Source organism: Antrostomus carolinensis, unplaced genomic scaffold, assembly GCF_000700745.2.
Source record: "Antrostomus carolinensis isolate BGI_N321 unplaced genomic scaffold, ASM70074v2 scaffold1767, whole genome shotgun sequence".
Classification (NCBI taxonomy): domain Eukaryota; kingdom Metazoa; phylum Chordata; class Aves; order Caprimulgiformes; family Caprimulgidae; genus Antrostomus; species Antrostomus carolinensis.
Genome location: NW_010326451.1, coordinates 29,439 through 37,183, shown reverse-complemented (window position 1 = coordinate 37,183; position 7,745 = coordinate 29,439).

The window sequence follows — 7,745 nt, the reverse complement described above, 5'->3', positions numbered from 1 at the left end:
CCACCACGATGGTGTTGGGTGGGAAGGGGACAAGCAGGTCACCTAGAAGAGAACATGGGTTTTTCCAGCTGCTCTCCATAAGCAACGATATCAAACGTACCAAATCATAATTCACCTCCCGGCTGCGACAACAGATTGTTTCACCAAACGCAAAGAACCAGCGGCGCTCGCAGGGCGACTGCTTCTAAATTAAAAGCTCCATGTTAATGAGATGCTCAGCAACCACTGGGAATCAGTGAACAAGCTCTCGAGAACCAGCCTCAGCACAACAAGAGGAGGAGAAATCCTCAGCAGAATATAACCACCACCTACCCAGCACCCTGAAAGAGGGATTGCCAACAAAACAAACCCCGCATTAAAACCTGAAGCCTAGAAATATTCATAGCTCACACAGCTGAAATCACTGAGATACATAAAATCACTGAGATAGCGACATAAAAACAGCTATTTTTACCCACCCCCCCTTTTTTTTTTTTTGAAGCACAAGATATAAACATTTTCTCAGAAGAAACTCAACGCTCAAGACTGGATCAATTCTTGATGTTAAAGCACCTCAAATGCACTTTTAAACCAATAATGTGTATGATGAGGAGGAAGCGGGCTGGTAAGGAAGATCTTTTATAGCCAGAAATCCAGTGGGGACCGTGCCAGCAGCCCCCAGCCAGGAGCCTCCCAAAGCAGCACAGAAAGGACTGGGAAAGTACAGGATTGTCCCTGGGGATATGGACATGCTTGGGGACTCACATGTCCCTCTGCCCCAGGAGAAAGCAGAAACTATGTAAACCCTCTTCTTGGGTTTTTTTATTTTATTCTCTTTTCCTGCAAAATGAAGCTCCTGCTGCAGGAAGTGTGTTCCAACAGCACTGGAAAGGAACGAGGCTGAGCAGCAAAGAAATAAATCCAGAAGTGGAAATGATTGCTCAAAAGACCCTACTTTTGCTGAGGAACAAAGTCCTTCACACAGAAGACGTGGGGGTTTTTCAAATAGGCAGGAACACTGAAGATACACTTCATAAAATCCTTATTAAATCAAAGTTTAATTTAGTTTCTCTGCTAAGCTGCAGTATCAGAGCCCACTGAGTTCAATTCTAAACCCTTTGGCTCAACTGCAGCCCCAGCTAACATCCCTGGGGAGCTCTGGATCCAGCCAGTGGTGACTTCAACAAGATGCTCCAGCCTGTTGCAGATGTTCTGCTGATTGGCAGGAGTTAACCACGCAGCAATTAAAAGGAATTTCACCTCCAATTCCATTTTCCCCGCTTTTTCAAATGGAAATAATCAATTATCTCTCACCACTTTTTATGCTTCCATACTGTAAGCACCATCTGGTCATTTAAAACTGGACTTTAAAAAGATAAGTGTCTTATTTTCTCCAAGCCCAGTTTACTACAAGCTTTTAGAGAACATAAATTTATATATAATTGTATTTTTTATGGAAACGCTAGCATAAGAATAAATCCAATTTTCTGCATCAGCAGATCATTTTTAGTGATGATGCTTTCAGGATGACCTCAACAAATAAGCTCTGCTCTTTTTTTTACACAAAAGCATAATTCACTTTTAAATAGGGAACGACTTTTCTGACACACTTCACCCCTAGCTATAAAATTCAAAATTAATTAAGCCATCTGGATTAGCAGGGGATTGGAGAGAGGGAAGGGGAAAACACCATCACCACACTTTTTACAACCCTATTACCCATGGTTTGAAACAGCCTCCAGGAAAAGGTCCTGGCTAGGCTATTATACACGGGTTTTATTTTATTTAGGTTCTGCTACACCTTGGAAAATAGAGAATTTGGAGCAGTGCGAAGCATTTCCTATGTTCATCCTACAGCTGCAGGAAAGAGCAAGAGATGATGCAATTTGGGTTCGACTGGTGAAATATTTCAGGTTTTTTTGGGGGGGTTTGGGGTTTTTTTTTGTTTTTTTTTTTTACAAACTTTAAATGTGCTGAAGAGAACTGAGAAAGAAAAGCAGAGTATTTTCAGAGAACCATCGCATTATGTCTCACCAGTCATCAAAAATAAAAATATCTAGAAATATCAGTGCAGGAGAGAAACTTATTCCATGTTAAATGGAGAGGTGGGTTTTCATTTGACTGCAGAAAAAGAAAAGAATTCAGGATTTCCACAGTAAAAAGAGGTAATTTAAACCCACAAAGGGACTGTGTTAAATCGGTTTATTCCCTCGCTGCTCTTATGAAAAGAGATTTCATCGCACCATACTTCACAGATTTAAGGAGTACAACACAGGAAAGGAGTTTTAAAGTGATGAAGTAATATATCCAGGGGATCCAGGTTTGTTTCCTCCTCATTTCATAGAATGACATACCCAGCTTCTCTAACATCTCCCACTTACTTGTGAAGGCACAGGATGTTTATCATTAAAATCAATCCTTAACCCTCAAGTAATATCGGTTTTAGAGGGTAAAACTTCTCAGAAATCTGGCCAAAATTCCTTTAATTCCTATGCTGAATTACTACAGCACTGCTGTTATTTACAGCCAGGACCAACAGTGACAATGCAAATTACTTCTAAATTAATACTCGTTTAGTTGTGCACTGTTGCTGCTTACGTAGCTGCTGTACAAATCATTACAGAAATTCTAATTAAAATGCAATCAAATAGTGTTCCTTGCAGAGTGAACGACTGGTTTCAAATGTACCCCCCTAAAAAGGGATGTAATTAGAGAAACTTATTCTGCCCATTCAAGTGAGGTAGCAAGGCTTGCTAAAACACTGGTTTTTTAATATAAAGAACAACTGGGTTAAATAAAAATAAAGTCTTGTCACTGCTGCTTTATTCATGATGTCTGGAAAAAGGACAAATCTTGGTGTTCCACACTGTGAATGAGGAATCCACGGTCCCAGATGTGTTTCTGAGAATGATAGATTCAATTCTGGTACTTGGTTCTTATATAAAACCAAGTTATTTGCATTCTAAAAATATATATCTCTCTCTCAAGACGACCCTTATAAGACAGGATTTTTGATCTGCAAAACGGCGTTGAATATATTTAAAGTAAGAATTTCTCTAAGCCCAGACTAGTGCCAGCTTTCTGTGTACTCAAGAGGAAAATTATACACATAGATGTATTTATATGTGCATATATATGTTATTACATATTAAATGGATAGGTGGATTTATATATATTTATATATATGTATTTATATGTCTATCTATGCACACACATTACTTTCCAACGAGCACTGACTTGACCATTTCCTCTTGATCAACACCAGCATCAGCCCAAACACTAATTCTCCAGTTCATCACTCCCTTCCAGGTGTGGGAATTAACTGGAGAGCTACCACAATATTTAGCATTTCCTTGGTTTTCCAAGAAGCATTAAGACAGTACTATTCCCATAAACCATTCTGGTTTCGTTATAATATCTCAGTGGGAGTTCCACAGGAGGGAAATGATAAATTCCAGTAGAATTTACTGTATGTTACAGATACATCTTCCACTGCAGCAAATGATGAGATGGATGCAACAGTTCCACGCACAGATGTGTCCACTGAATCCCTCTGACTTTTCCATAGTGCTGTTTATACTCACAGGACCTGCATCTACCAAAGGTCTTGAAGATGAACCTCATGTTAACGGAACGTCAGAGCCTTTTCTTGACCTCATCTGACCAGTGACATTTTCATTAACTTCTGTCCCTCAATTTTATTTTTTTCAAGTTTTTATATTATCAGCATTAAATTAGCCTTTGGCATTAGAAAATACTGCATTTCATAGAATCATAGAATGGTTTGGGTTGGAAGGGACCTTCAAGCTCATCCAGTTCCAACCCCCCTGCCAGCAGCAGGGACACCTTCCACTAGACAATATTGCAACAAGGATTGTATTTACTGTCAAAAACCACTAAGAGGACTCTTTCTTCTTGAAAATCCTGAGACCACAGAGCAAAGTTTCAAGCACAAGGACCAAGATGCCTCTTCACCATCAAACACCAAACAGCCAGGAACCAGGACAGCCCTTGTATGAGTTTGAACAACTTTGGAAGACAAAAAGGAATAAATTCTAGAGACAGCAACTTCTCTAGTGAACTCTATAAAGAGGTGAAGCAAGGAAGCTGTGGTTCCTTGGAAAAGTAAGTTCTCTGCTACTTCTGGGTAACTTGGGAGGTTTTTATTGAAGGGTTTTTTTCCTGAAAGATCAGCCATTCCCCATTTAAGCTGTTTTACCAGGTTTCTCCTTGCATGTTGTCCTCCACCAAAGCAGCGCTGCTGTCGGATCCTCACTGTTTGTAACTTACTTTAGCATGAGCAGGGAGAGGTTTGACCCCCCTGTGCTGTGAGCAGGGAGATGTTTGATCCCCCCTGTGCCATGAGCAGGGAGAGGTTTGATCCCCCCTGTGCTCCTTCACAAGCACAGCAGAGATGGACACATTTAAGAAAAATTCATTTTCATATTGGATTTTCAAAACAGAGCTAAAATAACCAACTTACAATTCCTGTGATGGAGTTTGTCTTTCAGTGCTCTTACTCAAGGGCAAAGTGACACTTCTTCTCTTGTTGAAAGCTCAAAAGACCAACGACAAAAAGACTGGACTTGCTTTGTGGGAGAGCAAGGTGTGATGGGCAGGTGGAGAAGAGGACAGGTACCAAGTCCTGGGTAGAAAAGCTCAGCACAGGAACCATCCTGATGCTTCACTCGTCACTGCTCAGCTTCAAAGCTCAGGATGAACATGGGAGGCTCCTCTCTTGGATTTGTAAATCCAGCAGGCAATGCTGCAGTCGTCTTGTGCATGGATGAGGTTGTACGTGATGTTCTCCAGCTCAGGAAGACCTCGGGGTATTTTCCAGGTGGGAAGATGCAGTTCCCCAGGCTGGGAAGCACCATCTGTACCTCCTGAGAGCAGGGAAAAGGAGGATGCACTCCAAAAAGCACTTCTGCTATCCCAGTCTTAATTAACATGATGCGGTGAATTCATTTTAAACCAAGTGATGTGGAAGCAAGTAACCTGCAGCAATCCTTGGATTTATCATCCCAATCTTGTTTCAGAAAGTGAGATTTCATTTCTGCAGAGGGGTGAGATTGCAGTGCTGCTGCTGCTGCCCATCTGCCTGTGAGAGTATGTGATCTCCAACACTCATGCTGGTCCTCACAGGGTCTGGGCTCCCACAACCTGAATGTATTTCAAGTGGAATGGGAAGACTCTGCTGCAAGGAGGACCCTGAAGAAGCAGGATGGTCCTGCTGCCCAGGGTCCTTCTGAAAAAAAAACAAACCCCATCTTCAGGTGTTTTTTCAAGTCTCACTGATATTCAGAGTTAAAGAAGAAAAACTATTATAGCAGTGGCATGTGGCAACACTGGACACAACACTTTGCATAAGGGCTGATGGATTTTACCCACACGACAGAAGAACATTATTTAAAGCTTTCTCACAGCTCCCAAAGGTCCCATCTGTGCACGTTACCAGTGACACAGTGGTGACAGTGACAGCAGGATGAACACAGACAGCAATACTGCTGCTGGTCATGTGCTTTGCTTTATTTTTAACCATTATGCCCATTTCACCTGGGTGACACAGATCCCAACTGTGCTTTCAGATAAGCACAGGACATCAGCTGCCGGTGGCGACCTCAGCGCTGTCATTTCTTTTTGTGCTCACGTTGTGTGGATCAGCTTTTAATAAACCAGATCGATGCTTCTCCAACCAACAGAGATGACTCACATTTAACTCAAATTAAAAGCTCAGGAGGATGCATCACGTGCAGCAAGAGCCCGACTTCCACCGTTCTGCAACCACCCTACTCACACCAGCAAAGAGCACAAAGTGTTTTGAGCTGGTTAAAAATACTACACATCTTCTAAAAAAAAAATAAAAAAATAACTGAGTAAGGACTCAAGAAACCACATCACAAAGTACATTTCCCAACAACACCTCGGTTGGCAGCAAGTTAAAACATTTGTATTTAAATTCTTGGTGTTTAAACAATAATCAAAAGTAAGTTGCCCGCTGAGTCTCGGAGGTCTCTGATAATCTAACTCACCAGCTCTGTGTTTGCTCGGTAGGAAGACAGACAGTATTTTTACTTAAGACCAGGGATTTCTGCTCAATAGTGATAAGCTACCTATTTACTTTGAAGCCTCTACGCCAGACTAAGCTATTTAGTACAGAGAGGGGAAAAAAAAACCCCAACCCTGAACAGTGAGTGCCAATCTGAGATAGGTTAAACTCAATATTTAAAGAAAAGATACACCGCAGAATTTAACTAAATAAAGCAACAAGACTGGTGGAGCTTCAGTATATACACGGACCTAAAATTTATACTCAGTTACACATAAACCTCGGACAGAAATTCTTCCCCCCATTTCCTGTTTATTACACACAGTAAAATACTATTTAGGCTAGTCACTACCATGTTATAGAGCAGACAAAACAAAGAACTGGGGGAATTGTTTTCAATAACCCTGGAAAATTCTCTTTGATAATTGTAATAACATCAGAATTTCAGATCCTTTGCCAAGTCTTACTTGTGTCTTCAAAATGTGATATTTATGAATCATCTGACTTCCTGACAGCTCCTCATTTCTCAAACATGTTTTACCTGCGTCCTCAATCTGCTCCTGTTGGTTCCTTGGGCATATTTCCTATCATCTGCTTCATTATGCATTTACTTCTTTGCTAAGCATACAAACCAGCACTGTTCTGCCAAAAACAATAAATAAAATGGACTTAGAGGTGTCATGCATTGAGGAAAATCATTCAAAATATTCTGGCCATACGTATAATTTATCAGAATGCCAACCTGGGGGAGCTGCTTTCCACGGCCACGGCTAGCTGCTAATATTTTATTGATATTTGATTTGAGCAGAGCTCGTATTCAGCCAGTATTTTAATAGACATTGTCAAGATTACTTGTTTGTTTGGTTTTTTTTCCCTGAAGTGCTAAGAAATTACAAGACTGTACAAACAAAACTGAATGTATCTACCATAATGGAATCGAGATTACCAGCCTCTCCGCTGGCTCTTTAGTGTGGATTTACTGTCTAATCCTCTCTGCTTCCAGTCCTCCATCTGGGGATGATTAGACAGAAAGGATTTAAAAATATAAAGTGAAGGAGCCACATCCAGCAGCTTATCCTACAGTTTTCCAGCCCAATTAAAACCTAATACAGTTTTATTTCTATCGACACATCTATTATTAAGCATCACCAAAGTCTGTGGCTTGTAGAATAGTTAATTCACAAAGTCAAGGTACTTTTCTGTGGATACTGATGTCATAATTTCTTATTAAAAACTAAGATTTGCATCTAATTTCATCATCAGGGGCATCAAGTGCTGGTATCCACGCAGCTACACTATGTGCAAGATTTTCAAACAGGTTTAGCTGCTGCCTTGAGATACATCAGGAGTGACTGCACCCCACGGGGACGGATGTCTTCTCCTGCCCTCTGGAGAGAGTTAACACAAGTTACAGCAAACTATTTCCTCACACGAGAGCAGGGTTTTAGTGACTCATGGGTCTTTGATTGCCATGCAATCAGGAATGATTTATGATCTAAAACTGGGGAAAAATATAAATAAATGTAAGATTGCAAAAAAAAAAAAAAAGTTTGACAAATTGGAAAAATATTTGTAAAATTCACAGAATTGTAGGGGTTGGAAGTGACCTCAGGAGATCATCCAGTCCAATCCATCTGCTAAAGCAGGTTCCCTACAGCAGGTCACACAGGATGGTGTCCAGGTGGGTTTGAACATCTCCAGAGATGGAGACTCCACA